Source organism: Anastrepha obliqua, chromosome 1, assembly GCF_027943255.1.
Source record: "Anastrepha obliqua isolate idAnaObli1 chromosome 1, idAnaObli1_1.0, whole genome shotgun sequence".
NCBI classification, from domain to species: Eukaryota; Metazoa; Arthropoda; class Insecta; order Diptera; family Tephritidae; genus Anastrepha; species Anastrepha obliqua.
In genome coordinates this window covers 137,802,653-137,819,967 of record NC_072892.1, presented here as the reverse complement: position 1 = coordinate 137,819,967, position 17,315 = coordinate 137,802,653, and positions in this window count along the sequence as shown.

Below are 17,315 nucleotides of genomic sequence, written 5' to 3'. Positions count from 1 at the left end.
GAAGTTATGTAACTAGATAAGGTACTCTTTTTGTAAAAATGTCAGTATGGTTTCTTTAGTATTTTCTGTATAGTATAGTATAGTATAACTCTTAATGTCCTATATCTCACTAAGGATTGATGACTTGAAGAAACGATTACACCTCTATGGTTTTAATTCGCATTCAATAAATTCAATAAATTCAAAATGTGTAAAAAGGTTTTCAATCTTAAAAAGAGTTGAGAGAGGGGCATTTAATATTTTTGCATAACCTTAAATAGAGCCAAAAATTAAATTCACACTTTCAAAATATCAAATTTTATAAAAACCAACTAATTTTCATTCTTCTCACACTCTTCTCAGAGTGACCTTTTTAACCTTTTTTGTTTAATAATATAGTTTGTTTTTTAACCTAAAGTTTCGGTAGCTTTAAACTAAAAAAAAAGAAACAAACACGAAACTTCAAAATTTTCGCATTTTCGGTATAAAAAGCACTAAATTTATTGCGAAGAGCAAATAGTTGGCAATACTGCACAACTCAGCAAACGAGACGTCACGTACGCTCTGATGGGCGCAATCTTCTTTCTATCATTCTTGCTCTGTCCTACTTGAGTGAGCATATATATGTATGTATATGCGCATTTGTATATGAATTCACATACTTGTATTTGCATATGCCTTCTTGCTGTGTGCATGGTAATGAACCATTTCTCTGTTGAGAATAGGACGATGATAGAAAAAGTAGGAAATGAAAGGGAGTGTTTCGAGTGTAAAGTGTCTTGAAAAAGGCAAATCGATGATGGTGCCTCTTAGTGTTGTTGACTTATTAACGTCTGATGCACAATCGAAATTGAAGATATCTTTCATGAATTTGATAAATGTTTCGTCATTTTGCACACTTGTGTAAATGTAACTTGACCTATTCCATTGCAATTCCATTTACCTCCTCCTCTATATCCATACAAAATATCTATCAGACAAATAAAATTAAAATTTTGTTTTGAAAATTGCAACCATTCCATCAATATTTTCTTATGACGTTGTCACGTTAAACTATCGTCAGTAAACCGACTTTACAGACAACCTCTTTTTTTGCATGTCCTACAATTATTTGTAGTCTGATTATTATTGCAATATTCTATTTGGCATCATTTGCGTACAGAAGCCGTGACACTTGTAGTTGTAATATCAGATTCGTGTAGTTGGTGCCGTAAAGTCTGAAATTCTGAAGGAAGTTATTTTACTAATCTAAACACGTGCCCCCGACAGTCGGAACTTTACCGGAACGACCCAGGTTGACTACATATCCGGTCAAGGACTTTCACTTCAGCAGCACTTCACGAACATGTATGGGGAATGTTTTTGTTGCTACAACAACAACAACAACTAATCTAAACAGATAGTCTATGAGAATGTGAAATATTTTCTCCTGTTGTGTTTTTGTACAATATATTCAGCTGTTTATTCTGGCTATATTATAAACGATATTATAAACGATACAGTTTCAGGTAATTTCTTAGCAGCTTTATCAATTTTGATGTGTTTATGCTTACTTACTTAGTATAAGCACTTTTTTATTTGGTTAGCTCTTATAAACGGTCAGTGTGCATCTATTGGATTGGTACAACAAGGTTGAGAAACGTGGAAGTTTTCCAAAATTCCCATTTGTTTGCACGTATTGTTCCAAGCAACGAAGTATTTTTAGGTCTTAATTTTAACGCCAAAGGAATACTTTTGTATACGTTTCAAGAAGTTTCATTACGACAAACTCGCTTAGGAGGTTGGTGCATTTCGAGACTCGTCTTTTTCTAAATACGTTAGCCACATTTCGGCTCTACTTCAGACGACAGCTAAAAATGTATGCCAAATTTATGTGCTTTGTTTGGCATATACCAAGTAAGTCTGTATCTGGCCTTCGTTGGAAACAGTTGCTCATCCACCATGTGAGCTCCCGGTTTGAAGCAGTTTTGACTGTTTTCAACAAACTGCTGCAACTAGAGCATCCGTTTGTTTGCAAACGTTGACTGCTCTGATTTCTTTTGTCGAAACGAGTGTATCGCAGAATCTGAATAAAATTTCGTCTACACATAGAGCTGGCCCTCACTTGTTGTTCTACAAATATTGAAGCCTCAAAGTATTTCCTTCGTACGCCCCACGTGCGAACAATATTGCAATAAATACCTTCAATTTTGCTAGCGTAGTTGTCCAGTTTTTCAAACCCAAAACTCGAGAGGCTTGTAACTCAGTACAAATGTTTATAAGTTCCAAAATATGCTTGTAATAGGAACAGAGAGAGTTGTACATTAACACCAATAAGATCATATGGTTTTTTTTCTGGAGCCGTCGGATTCGGCCAGTGGTGTTGAAAAGTTTGCTGGCTCGTTTACCTCGTGCCTCTACAGCCTCTTAGAGTAGGCTTCTGCTTGTATTTTAATAACTCCAGTGACCCTGGGAATGTTGAGGTCAAGATGAATATCTGCATTGCGAATATACCATAGTGCGTTGTTAAGAATTTTATTTTGAAATCGTTGGATTATATTAATATTATTTTGACTGTCCCTATGTTTCATCTAGGAACTATATATATACATATACTTTAACTGGCACAGCCCCAAATTTGTGCGCCATAAGACCACACTGCTTTGATAATTTTATTGTTTATCATTATTTTTTTTATATATGGATAGTTTTGAATTCCATCCAATGAGATAGTTCATTTTTAGTATTTTCAAGTTAAGTTTACTTCGTTTTATTTTTATATCCTCCTTCCAACGTAACTTAGCATCGAGGGTTATACCAAGATATTTGGCAGTATTTGCGTATGGAATTGGAGAACCTAGTAGCATTATTGGTTTGCTTTTTTATTGGTGAAAGTCACGTGAATTGATTTGTTACTGTTTAATTTTATTCGCGAAATTTCCGTCAATTTTTCTACTGTGTCTATAGCGGTTTGAAGTTTAGCTGCCGCTACTTCGGCGTTTTTTCCTGTTCCAAGAATCGCTGTGTCGTCAGCAAAGGTGGCGATCATAGTGCTTGGAGATTATGGTATATCTTTCGTATACAGAAGATGAAGAAGGGGTCCAAGGATGCTCCTTTGCGGCACGCCAGCGTTTATTTTCTGCAATTTGGAATACTCTTTCCCTCGTTTTACGCGAAAATAGCGTTCAGTTATATACGATTTCATAAATGCACTGTATTGAAGTGGAAGACATGAGTTTAATTTGTTGGTAAGGCCTGCATGCCAAACCTTGTCGAATGCTTGCGCGTCGTCCAGGAAGGCTGCTGAGCATACATATGTTTTTCTCTTCGAACGATTTTTCTATGTCAGCTGTAATTCTGTGCACCTGGCCTATGGTGGAGTGTTTACAACGGAATCCAAACTGGAGTGAAGGTATCAGATTGCGAGATTCAATGATTGGTTTTAAGCGATTTAGTTTTGAAATTTCTGGCAGCAAGAAAATTGGCCGGTATGAAGAAACAATATGTGGATCCTTTCCTGGATCTATTTGTATTAAAATTAGTGAACAATTTATTACTGTGATCGCTTACATACTGTACAAAGAATTTGTAAATAAAGAAGATGTTTTATATTCGAAGTGGGTGGGCATCAGGCCTGCTATCTATAGCTGCTTTGTCACACGCAAACGGAGTCATCTACAAACGCCGACAGTCATTGTCGCTAGTGGCTTTTAATTTGAATGTTACTAGTAAATGAATAAGTAATTACAGTCAGTCTGAAAATGATCATATGACCTCGCCTGGTATCAAAATACTCGAAGAGATATTCGACCAATTGATGGACAATGAAATAAGCGCAAGTGAGATGTCGATACGACTTTACAAACTTCGTGATTATTTACATTTTTGAGAATTGGCTCGGTTCATTTCATTATATACGGTTCGGATCAGGCTGATTTTTTTACCTTCTTCGCAGTGGTAATGAAACATTTGTTTCTTTTCATGAACATTTATCTCTTTTCATATATCCCTTTTTGAAACAGTGCAGAACTCAATTGGTTTCACCACAAAACACAAAACTGGCAAAAAAAATGTCTGTTAAAATATCACTTTTAAATTGTTGTATATTACGTTGTCAAGGTTTTTTATCGAAAAGTTTGGTATTCTTTAGCATAAACTTGCATAAAACGTTTTCACTTACGCGCTTTATTTGTTCTTTTTTCAGTGGGTAGGAAAATTCTTCTCGCCCAAAAGAAGGACTTAACTCGGCGAAACTTTTCATGTGATGATTTATTACGATTTTTTACGTAAATTATCGGAACAGAAGCGCATTGATCAACTTACTTTGACTTTTGACATTGAAGCACCACACTTAGCCACTAGAAAATGCTGGTACAACGAGTTCCTAAGGGCCGTCGATTCTTGCAGAAATAATTTCGTCAAGACCGTGTTGTGACAGAAAGAGTCGATGCTGCACCTCAGTTGATAAGTCAATATCGTCATGCGACAAATCAAAAGATAGTGACATCTTCGGGTAATAGTGGGAACAGCAAACATTCCAATCGCATGAATATTTGGTTGTCAAGCAGATTTGTTCTCATTGGATACCGAATATTCATGCGATTGGAATGTTTGCTGTTCCCACTATTGCCCGAAGATGTCACTATCTCTATTGGATACCGAATGAGAACAAATCTGCTTGACAACCCTTAATTTGGCAATTGTCCAAAAAAAAAGAAGTTTAAGGAAATGTTGAAGAAATTTAGCCGCGATGGTTCAAAGCAAGTCTATGACATCGTAACAGATGAAAAACAAAATAGCAACCGACGGTATGAGAGTTCCAAGACGAGCTTAATTCAGAAAAAGTTGTACCTCAAGCAAATGATCGTCTTTTTTTCGGAAAATCTGGTCATGTCACAACTGAACCAATCGAGAAACTTAAAACCGTCAACTTTAAGTGGTATACAACCATACAACTAACCAGAAGTTTCTGGAGAATTAAGGAACATTAACCGCCGAAGGCGAATCATTCATTACCAAGACCTTCAAACATTTAAACAGTTCATTTCGGAGGTATTCAGGCCTGAGTTGCAAAAGTTCTTTGAAAATTGACGCAAGCGAATGCAGAAATGTTTCCAAGGAGCATATTTTGAAAAACAATAAAGACAGTTTTATTATTATTTTACTATGATTTCATTACGGGGCGCAAAATATTGGGTATGGGAATAAGTTTCCGCCCTGGTAAAAGAGTTGTCGCTTCTGATACTATTTATGTGTTCGCTCTAGTAATACTGTATTGGTGATTTGAAGGTGTAAATGTGAGGTCTCGATCGCAGTAGTTGACACTCGTTTGAAGCGTAAAGATCCTTTTTCAAGTGACGTCAAAAATTACGTTCGTCCCGGAATAAAGCATTTGCAGAAAGTCATACTTCATTTTTACCTTTTAAAGAAAAGTGCAGCTGAAATGTGTCGCATATTGATCAATATTTACGGTAATCCCACTCCATCAAATACAACTTTTAAAGAGTGGTTTCGAGGCTTCCAAAAAGGCAATTTCAACGTGCGTGTTGAATATCGCGAAGGGGCACCAAAAAGATTCTCAACCGCAACAACTATTGAATGACGACGCATATCTAACCATTGATGATGTGTCTAAAGAGTTGAATGTTGACAGATCAACCGTCGGTAGATGTTTGCATGCGATGGGAATGGTCCAGAAAGCAGGTAAATTGGTGCCACATCAATTGAAGCGGGAGGATATCGAGAGACGTTTGGTGACGTGTGAGATGCTTCCTGAACGGCTGAAAAGAAAAGGTTATCTGCAACGCATCGTCACTGCTGATGAAAAATGGATCGATTATGATAACCCTAAGCGTCGAAAATGTTGAAGGTGAATCAGGTCCATCGACAGCGAAAAAAAAAATAGTCATGCTTCAAAGGATATGTTGTGCATCTGGTCGGATCATAAGAGTGTCAACTCCTATGAACTCCTTAAACCATATGAAGCTATCACTGGCGATCGTTACCGACTGCAGCTAATGCGTTTGAATCGAGCTCTCAAAGAAAAGCGTCCGCAATGCGTTGGTAGACATGACGAACTGATTTTGCTGTATGACAATCCCAGGCCACACGTTGTTAAATCGGTCCAGAACTATTTAGAGGGACTGAATTGGGAAATCTGGTCCCACCCGCCGCATTCCTCAGACATCGCACCATCGGATTACCATTGGGAAAAGGTTCACTTTTTACGAGAGCATCGCAAACTGACTGAATGAATGGATCATGTCAAAAGCACTCGAATTTTTCGTGAGAAGAATCCGTATGCTGCCTGAAAGATGGAGTAAAGTTGTAGCTTCCAATGGCGCATACTTCACAAAACACTTTTATTATTTATTTGTTTAAATAATTCGTAACTTTGGCTAAATGTGACCGAGCAAAAGTATACGTCGTAAGATATGACTCACTGAAGGAAACTATCGAGAAACATTCAGAACGTTTTACTTCACCTAAGAAATATGTCGGTCGCGCAGTAAATTTCCATTTAAAAGCTCACGGCTACACTGCAGTTGCTTAGAGGTTCTCCGTAACTGTACTAGTTTTTGTTATTGTTATTTTTTATTTTCATTTTTGCATTTATTACTCGCAACTAAAATCCATTATATTTTTACATCCTGGCATTTAAGTTTGCTGTCAACTTCTTGGCTTAAACTGCAAATGCACCGACTTATGACATTCAAATGGGTATTCATAAATTTCTCGAAATCATTTTAGTTCAAGCATGCGAATTAAACGCGAGCAGTAGCGGTAGTTAAAAGAATAGTTACAGCACCTACAACAACAATTACAACAGCAAATATTTCACTAACAGTGTTTTTTCTTTACCTGCCATAAATGTCGCTTCAGGCCAAGGACAGCTGCTCGAGTGCGTATTCCATGCAGCGTTGGACGATTGGACGCTTGGATGGTTGGTTGCGCGCGCGACCTACCCACAACTCGCATGCGCCTTGACTAGCTGTCACTTCCTGCTACCATTTGTTGGTTGACTGCTGCTGCTGCTGCTGCTGTTGTCCGCTGTTGTCGTTTCTATTAGTAGGCAATTTTATCTTTTGTGCGCATTATTGCAAGCAAATAAGAAATGTATTTCTTCCTTAGTTGGGCGTTGAGCAAGCAACACATGGCCACATAGCAACGCACACTCGCCAGTCGGCAGTCGCCAGTCGCCAATCGCACACACCCACAACAACAGCAGTCTGCTGATCTGCTAACATTTGCACTTTAACGTTTTTTGCTGTTTGTTACCCTAAAGGCTATACAATAAAATTTAACGTGCACATAAATTAAATGGCGAAAATTGATCCTAAGTAACCGAACACACACCCATACATGCAAATGGCGAAAGAGAAAAAGCGCCAACAACCGCTAAACACACTCTTAAGCAGAGATAAATATATTGTGCCGATACAAAAAAGTGTTTGGAGATATTCAATTCGTCCGAAATCACTAATGCTGTGTAATGTGCAAGTCTCGGATGTGCTTGGCGTGCACGTGACCCGATTTCTACGTGTTATATCGTCTAACTGTACAGCTGTACTTGTAATGTGTCGACTTGGAATTTAATGCGGTCATATCCGCCTCCTAAAAGCTTGCATACTTACCAAGAGCAACAAAAAAAAGCAAAGGCAAATTCATATTCATTGATTCTATTTAGTGCCACTGCTCGGTGGTGAATGTTGCAGGCGTTGATAAGAAAAGTTTATTTAGTTGTTTGCCCAAAGCAGTCATTAAGAGCAGTAGATAGAGTTAAAAATAGTGGATGCTAGCTGTACTTATTTATTTGTATACATATTTATCCAGGCAGCATGTGGTATTTAAGGGGTTATAAACAGTTAGAAGGCCGAAAAAAGCGATTTTTCCAGAATTTTTGCTGAGAAAACTTTTAAATTTATTGATCTAAAAATTTGTGCACAAATTATGTTATCTTTTAACTGCATTTTAAGACTTCGTATTAGTAAAAATATTTATTTGGAAAGGAGCTACAGCTGATCTCTCAAAAAGGACGTTTTGCGTGGCCACTATATCTCTGAACTGGATCCTCTAAAATTAAAAAACCAAACAGATTTCGTTAAAGTAATGCTAAATCTAGCAATTAATCGAAGGAAAAAGCAAAATACATTTTTTTGACAAAATGGCGGTTTCTCCAAAAAAAAAATTGATTTTTGATCAAAATTTCGACCTTAAATTGTTTATACAAAAATATTTATCGGTGAGAAAAAATCTTCGATTAATTACTAAAAAATATATCTAAGAGGCTTGTGTTAAATTTTGAGACTAATCGGCTTAGTCGTTTTCGAGTAATGTTGGTCACCGGCTTTGAAAACACCATTTTGAGAAAAACGCGCTGCGGCTACGGCCTTGTACTTTCAAGCACTCTGAAATGCCTTTTCAAATTTGCGTGTAACTTCGAAAATATTCACCGAAATGATATTCAATTTTCTGTGTGCATTCCTAAATACCTATATGCACATTAATAAAATAAAATAAAAAAAAACTCCATTTTCTGAAAATTCTAACTGTATACGAGGTGTGTTCAAAAAGTGTCGCGAATTTCGATTTTCTTGTGGCGATATGTTGGTACTCATGTCTCTCACTCATGCCGACGAGTTCGGCCGTTTTGAATGTTCAGTTAATTGTTGACAGCTGCTTTGCTTGCTCATGTTTCGACTCGTCTTCGATTTTTACCTATTCAAAAAGATGGATCAAAGAATCTGTATAAAATTTTGTGTGAAAAACGAAATTAAGTGCGCGAATACATTCCGAATGTTGACTGTGTCGAACGGAAAAGCTACTTTGGAGCGAGGCAACGTTTATCGGTGGTACAAAATGTTTTCAGAAGGCCGAGAAGATGTCAACGACGAAAAGTGTCGCCGAAAGCCGGACGCCCGAGCAGTTCAACAACAGACGAAAAAATTGATGAAGTGAAAAAAGTGGTATTGGCCAACAGTCGAATCACCGTTAGAGAAGTTGCTGAGGACCTAGATATATCGATTGGCTCGTGCCGTTCGATTTATTTCAATGATTTGGGCATGAAACGGGTCGCCGCAAAATTCGTACCAAAACTGCTCAATTTCGACCAAACGCAGCATCGCATGAACACTGCTAATGAGATGTTGGACTCTGTCCGCGACGACCCAAATTTGCCCAGATGGTCATAACTGGTGATGAATCGTGGTTTTATGGTTATGACGTGGAAACCAAAGCTCAATCAACTCAATGGAAGCTGCCGCACGAACTAATACCGAAAAAAGCGCGTCAAATTCGGTCGAATGGAAAAGTTTTGCTTACCGTTTTCTTCGATTGCAGGGGCGTTGGGCATCATGAGTTCTTGCCACAGGGTAAAACGGTCAATAAGGTATATTACCTGCAATTTGCACGAAGCAATCCGCCGGAAACACCCGGATTTGTGGAAGAACTAAAATTGGCTCTTGGATAACGATAACGCTCCTGCTTACACATCGTTGCTTGTGCGCGACTTTTTGGCCAAAAGCAACACACTAATGATGCCACAGCCACAGGGGAATACGGTCCCCAGATCTGCCAGTTCTGGCCTCCTGTGACTTTTCTTCTTCCCGAAACTGAAGATGCCTATGAAAGGACGAAGCTACGCTACGATTTACGATATAAAGACGGCATCGATGGAGGAGCTGAACAAGATAAAAAAAAACGATTTTTTGATGTGCTTCGAAGATTGGAAAAACGTTGGCACAAGTGCATAGTATCTCATGGAGACTACTTTGAAGGGGACAAATTAGATATTAATGAATAAATAAATAATTTTTGAAAGCACAAAATGTGCGATACTTTTTGAACACACCTCGTATAACGTGAGAGTAAAATTAATTAGCTTTTAATTTGAACAAAATGTAATGAAACTGTACACATTTTTTACACAACATTAACTTATAATGATTCAATAAAATTTCCATTCCTCGATCCGGGTGGGAAGCGATTGCATGCCCGAATCAAATGCTTCTCATTCATATTGACCATAACGGTATAAATTGCAGCCTTCAGAGAAAAAACAGTGTTATGAAGATGCCTATTGGTTTCACGCTCACAGACACCCCATACGTAGTAATGCAGAGCATGAATGCCTGAGGAGTAAGTGTCCAAAAGTTCGGCCATCGATTTGTGTGAATGAGCAAAGCCTTGCTGAAACATGTATGGGCTTTCACAGCGTACACTATCAATCCAAGGTTTCACTACTGTCTCTAGACTCGCGATATATACAGCAAAATTGACTCGAAATCTTCGAGTATAGAAGTGGAGGGACATGACATGTCCTTTGTTGCTCACAACACCTAAAACCATAACACTGGCTGGAAGCTTCGAGTGCATGACAACAGGCACCGCTGTAGGATCGGATCATAGTCATCTGCCATTTCTGCGGTGATCTTTCGGTCTTCGTTGAGATTTAATCGGATAACTCACTGTTCTCGTGCTTGCTTCGACATAAACTGTGTTCTAATGGTAATGGTTTCGGCCGCTGTAACCGCAGATGGGTGCTCTCAAATCGTTTTTATCGAGCCTGGCCTCAAGGTAGATGCGAAATATTATCGGGAAAATGTTCTGGAGGTTGCTTTGAAGTGGGTAGACAAACATTTCGGTGGCAAATCATGAACGTTTCAACAGAACTCGGCACCGTCTAACAAAGCTCGAGTGAACCAAGAATGGCTAAAAAACAACGTTCCAAACTTCATAACGTCCACACAATGGCTCTCAAATTAATCAGTCGCGAATCCGCTGAATTATTCTTTTTGGGCTATTTCGGAGAGAAAGGTCCGAACTAAAAGATTCACCAGTCTCGAGGCGCTGAAAAAAGCCATTGTCCGCGAGTAAGCCAAAATACCTGCAAGTCACATTCGGGCAGCTTGCGATTCGTTTCTGGACCGTCTCAAGGCCATAGTCAAGGCAGAAAGTGGTCATATCGAGCAAAAGTAAATTAATTCTTAATTTTGTATTATTTTCACACATTTTTTACTTTGAATTGTATAAAAGTAATTTTCGAAACTAAATTTATGGCCTTTTTAATTGGTTACACTTCGAGGGCTGTACTCTGTACAGTGTAACAAAAAAATATATATAAATCTAAATTTCAAACTTTATACAAAAGTGAGATAAATTGGATCACTTTTCGTCAAAATTTAAAAATTTTTAGTAAGAATTTGAGAAATAAGTTCGGGTATGCAGTTTTATAACACAATTTGCAAAGTGCAAGTTTGAAATTACTAGAAAATCCTGTTCAATTTTTGTATGAATATTTTTTTACGGTACTACGCATTTTCTTCATATAATATAACAAATCCACGAATTATGTGGAGAAAATAGGCATCGCAGCTGGGACGGTATTGTGAATTTCCTTTATATAACAAATTTAAAATTTATAATATACAATTTTTTAATATAAATGATCGGGTGTTTATTTCATTATAAAGAGGAAGGTTCCCCGTTAATAGTGGGAAATAACATCAGGTAAATGAGCACCACGACCAGGTTTACAGGACAATATAGTTTTCATGAAATTTTCCATAACTGCATTGCAAAGTGGCTGCCCTATGTCCTCGATAGCCTTACGAATTCCATCTTTGAGGTCTTGAATCGAGCCTGAGCTGTTGGCGTGGACCTTCTCTTTCACGTGGCTCCAAAGAAAAAAGTCACAAGGTGTTAAATCACAAGATCTCGGTGGCCAATTGTGATCAACTCTTCGAGAGATAACACAGTCCGGAAACTTTTCCCGTGAAATATCAATGGTTTCTTCGATGCTTGTGTGGCACGTAGCGCCTTCTTGGTGAAAATACACGTTGTCCAGATCAATACCATACAATTCGGGCCATAAAAAATTGTTAATCATCTCTCGATAGCGCAATCCATTCGCTAATAACACCTGTTATTGGAAAATCCTTGATATAAAATTTTAAATATTTTTGTATGGCGAAAGAAATTATCAAAAATCAACGAGAATTTTCAGCTACTTTAAACTTGCACTTTATTATATTAAAAGTAAATTACTGTCTTGCAAACGAAACGAAAAGAAGTGAAATATTTTTACATGTATATAAACATACATAAATAATAATATATAAACTGTTTTTGTCAGATATATAAAATGGGGTTTTTGTCTATCAAAGTCAATGAAACGAAAACTAGACGTAGGAAATCAAAATGTTTGCTTTTGATGTAATCAAAATAGAATACCAAGCCAAAAAAGAGCAAATAAAAAACTACAACTTTCCGACGCCAAAAGCAAAGTTGGCCAATATAATAGAAGTTCTTCTGCCATCGCTGGGAACTAAATCAGTCACTTTGGTGAACCAGCTGGATAATATAAAAAATAATGCTAATGAGTTACTTGTAATAAGCGTATTTTTCTCGCTTTTTGTCCAATTTGTGATAATAAAAGCTTGCCACCAAATCTTAAGGTAAGCCGGATTTTTCATTGGAATATGTAAAAAAAAAAATATTATATAAGAAATGAAATAAAAACTTAAATGCACCTATGAAACTGAGCTACAGCTGTGAACGTAAAATCTGGCATACATACAAATGTCACATCTGATATGTGAATATACTCGTATACAATGGCTGCTACGAATATTCTTCTTGAAGTGGCTGAGATTTTATTTAATTTTGTGTTTTTTATTATTTCTATTATTATTTTTATTTCTACTCCACGTTTTTTGCTCACTCCTGTGAACTCCTGTAGAGTTTATGGTGGTAACTTCCTTTTGGTGGAAGTGGAAAAAAGTGGAAACCGACTTCAAAAAAAAAAAAAGAATAATAATAATGAATTAAAATAAAGTAAGAATGGAATTACATTAGAAGAAAAAATAGTAAAAATGCACACTTTAGTATGTCGTATTTCTTTTCGGGTTATTACAGAAGAGTTTGTGCGTTTTTTGTTTTCATATATACCTATTTTTCTTTTTTTTTCTTTTTATTCTTCTGTCAGGTTTATTGCTTATATTCAAATAAAACACGCTACATTTTCCCAGCCGCCCAGCTGTCCAGCTTCCTGGAGCTCTTTCAACTGCTTCACTCCCAAAGCTAATGAGACTCGTTAAAAATGTTTAGTGTCTCACCAAAAAATGAATAAAAAAAATAAGAAGAGCAATTGCTTGTAAAATGCAAACAACATTTTTAATTGCAACACCTGCCATAAAACGCAATGAACTCAGTTAGGCGACTTCAGTTGGTGAACAACATACAAAAAAACGTGTATACGTACATACATATATAGAGCGGCATGAAGTCGCGATTAGTGGGCTACTCACACACAACCAACTCCAACTATTTTCATTTTCATACCATTCGCTCAGTACTCATCTTAGGTTTTGAAAAGAGGTCCAATTGAGTTCGGGTAACTAGCCTATTCTTCGGCAAGCACTTTCAAATACCTTTACCATCCAAATAAGAATAGAGGGGAGACAACTGTCAGTTGTATGCGAGGTCTTCAAGGCTCACAAATGGGAGTTACAAGGTGAAGTCCAAAATAAACAAGACTGAGCTAAAATAGAAACGACAGGAGCTGTGTTCTGATAACTTCGAGTTTATTTATTGAAAATAGTTCCCTCGGGGTCGATACACTGTTTTGCGCGATTTAAAAGCTTTTCGAGAGTGTTTCAGGTCATTGACCGGAATGTCCTTCAGGATGTCGGCCTCTACGGATGTAAAACATTTTCCTTTCATGACCAAAAGTCAGGAGCCATATAGAGCGAATACAATGAGTGATTGATGATTAAAATGCGATTTTTAGTCGAAAATCAGTCACACGAGTAGATCGCGGAGATGGTGCATTATCATGCAATAAGCGCCAGCTTCCTGCTTCGCGGTATTCAGGTCGAATTCGAAGAATGCGATTCAACAAACGCTTCAAAACGTCAAGATAGAAAATCGCATTGACGGTTTGGCCCATTGGCACGAACTTCTTGGAATCGTAAAAACAAATGCGCATCGACTTAATTTTTGACTTCTCCAAATTTTTTGGGTGGTGGCTTGGTTGGGGCCTTCCACTCGGCACTTTGACGCTTAATTTCAGGTTCATGTTAGAAACACCTCGTTGCATCACCAGTTACAACGTGAATGTGAAGGAAGTTCTCGACTTTTCTCGCTTCTTTAATGAGGTCTTTCGAATTTTGAATTCTGAGCAATTTTTGGTCCTCAGTTAAGGAAGGAGATATTCAACTCCAATTCCATGAATTTCAACGATGATTTCGGTTCATTTTTGATAAATTTACGAGAAATTGCGATGGAGTTTTCGGTGATTACTGATTTTGGGCGGCCCGTATGCTCAGTGTTATTTATGTCCTCAGAACCATCTCTGAAACGTGTAAACCACTCATGAACTCTCGCACTAGATAGACAATCATCGCCATAAACTTTTTTCGTCAATTAAAATGTTTCGGTTAACGTTCTACCGATTTTAAAACAAAATTTGATATTAGCTCTTTGTGCGAAACTCATTTTTGTACCGATAACACAAACATACTGCCACTTTGGACGCAATAACTTCGCTTGCACTGAACCGAATGTCAGCAAGCTTTCACTGGAAGTCAGCTGGGGATGTAACTTCCAACGCACTAGCTCATTAAAAAGATGGTGCCATCAAAAACATTTTTTTTGACGCCAATTTGTTTATTTTGGACTTTATCTTGTATTATTATTATTATCAGGGGATCTGACACTTTGACCTGAAAGACCGAATGCGCCCCCTGGTTGTCAACGATCTGCTCGTGATGCTCGATGGTCGGGGATGTAATGTACTTAAAGTAATTGCTTATGCAGACGACATAGTTATTTTTACAAATGTGGCAAATATCTTTCAACTCTAAGCCATCTAATGCAGACCGTGGTTAATACGCTTTTTATATGGGCAAAATTTCACAATTTGTGAAGCCAACATTGAATGGTGTAAGGCTAAAAGTAGGAGATAGCTTAAAATATTTAGCTGTAATTCTCAGCAAGAAACTGAATTTTTAACATGAATGTAGAGGACAGAGTAAGGAAAGCCACTGTAGCTCTATTTGTATGGTAAAAGGTCTTAAGACTCAAATGGGGGGTTTCTCCGAAGAACACTCACTGGCTATATAGGACCGTTATGAGACCCATCCTGCTTTAGGGGATTATAGTCTGGTGGACGGACGACTCTCGACAAGACTACGAGACTACGATTAGAAACGGGCTTCAGAAGGTTCAACGTGTGGCATTTGTATGTATCAGCAGTTCTCTTAGAACCACACCCTTTGATGCTCTGAGTGATCTTTTCTTCTTATCATCCCTAGATTTAGTTGATACACGGAATGCAGGGAACACTGCTGCTCGGCTTGCCTCAACTAATCAATGGCGCGATTTAGCTGTTGGACACTCGGCTACAACACTCGGTCAGGGTCCAAACAACCTTGTTGACTATTGTTCGAATGAACAAACTTTAATTTGATATTATTTGGTGCTAGAATTCCAGCAAGTTGTGAGTGGGTTGACAATATATCATACCTGGTCGGAAAAACTGCCTACGGTTCTTTATTGATGGCTCAAAGCTTGACGAAGTGGTCTTCGGTGACTACTTTAAGAAGCTAAAATTAAGCGTTTAGGCTCATCTTTATAGCTATTAATAAAGTAGCTGTCTGGTTAGGCAAACATCTTTTAGAAATCTTTAAAGAAATCTATATTTATTCTGATAACCGAGCATCGATTAAATCTCTTAGTGGGGTTGTCCCTAACTCCACCATTGTTCGCAAATGGCATACGTCCTTAACGATATGACATAGTAACATACAAGGGAATTGCAAGTCTCGCCTCCCTCTTGATTGAAAAGTAATGAGCCTTCCCGCGCGGAGCGTCTGCCAAGCGATCAACCGAATCGGCTGGTGGGGGAAAATGATCGTTGGACCTTCCTCTTGCACTAGAAACCAGTCCCAGTTCACTGGCAACAGCGGTGCAGTCAACACCGCTCCGCGCGTGAAAGCTGTTAAAAGTGTGTTAGGATTTTGCAGTGGCGAAAATGCAGCGATCGTTGGAGCAGTGTTACTCGATCAAATTTTGCGTAAAGCTAAACAGTTTGTACCTCCAGGAAGCACTGTGAACGCGGCATTTTACAAAGAAGTGCTTCTTCGGCTGAAAAACCGCGTCGCTCGGGTTCGGCCCGACCTCGTCAACAATTGGACCCTTCATCACGACAATGTGCCGGCGCACACCGCCTTCCTCTGCACCTCTGCATTGGCCACCCTCCCTACAGCCCAGACCTGTCCCCTCCAGACTTCTTCTTGTGCCCGCGTCTGAAAAGAAAGCGGAAGGGGAGGCGTTTCGACTCCATCGAGGCGATCCAAAAAACTATGACATCCGAATCGAACGCGATTCCGGCGGATGAGTTTAAAAAATGTTTCCTGCAGTGGAAGGACCGCTACCAGCGGTGTATAGACGCTCAAGGGTCCTATTTTGAAGAATATTAGTTGTATAAGCCAAAAGGTTTAATAATACGATGGCGGAAACTTGTTCTCATAGCCATTACTTTAATCACAAGTCATTGCCGCTTAGGTCGACATGCTCAAAGATTGAACGTACCTCATTTCGACTATTGCAGTAGCTGCAAGAATGAGAAGGAGGAAGAAGATATCAGACATCTTCTGTGTCACTGTTCTACGTGGCATGGCACTAGGTTGAAATACTTTGGCTCATCGTTCTTAAATGATATTTATGACCTTAGGGATACAAGTGTGAGCCAGATCAATGGGTTTGCACTGAAAATAAAATGGTTTAACGAAGTGTAGCAGGTAAACTGCTGTTGGGGTATCACAATGAATCTGCAATGGTCTAAGTGAGTTGCTTTAGAGAAGGACTAGCACTTCTATCTACCTATCTATTGTGCCCCTTGATAGACTTAGAGTATTTTTCTGAGCCCTCTGAGTCCTCAATAAATTACAGTATCTTTTCGCACTTCTGTTTCATAACTTCCCTGTAATAACGCCACGGCAAAAAATTCTCAGTCTCAAAATTCTAGTCCGATCTGCATATTCTTGAGTATATAAATCTAATGATTTTTTTAAGTAAATAAATGACAATACTATGTAAAGGGTGTTTTTTTAGAGGTTAGGTTTTCAAGTTGGCACTACTTTTTTCGTAGATAGTCTTTTTGACAGCTGTCACTTGATTTATGCTCAGTTTGGTTTGCCATTTCATAATGAATAGACTTACACCTGAACAACGTTTGCAAATCGTGCAAATTTATTACGAAAATAATGGTTCGGTTCGCGCGGTTCGAAAATAATGGTTTTTGTTCAGCGATGAAGCTCACTTTTGGTTGAATGGGTATGTCAATAAGCAAAATT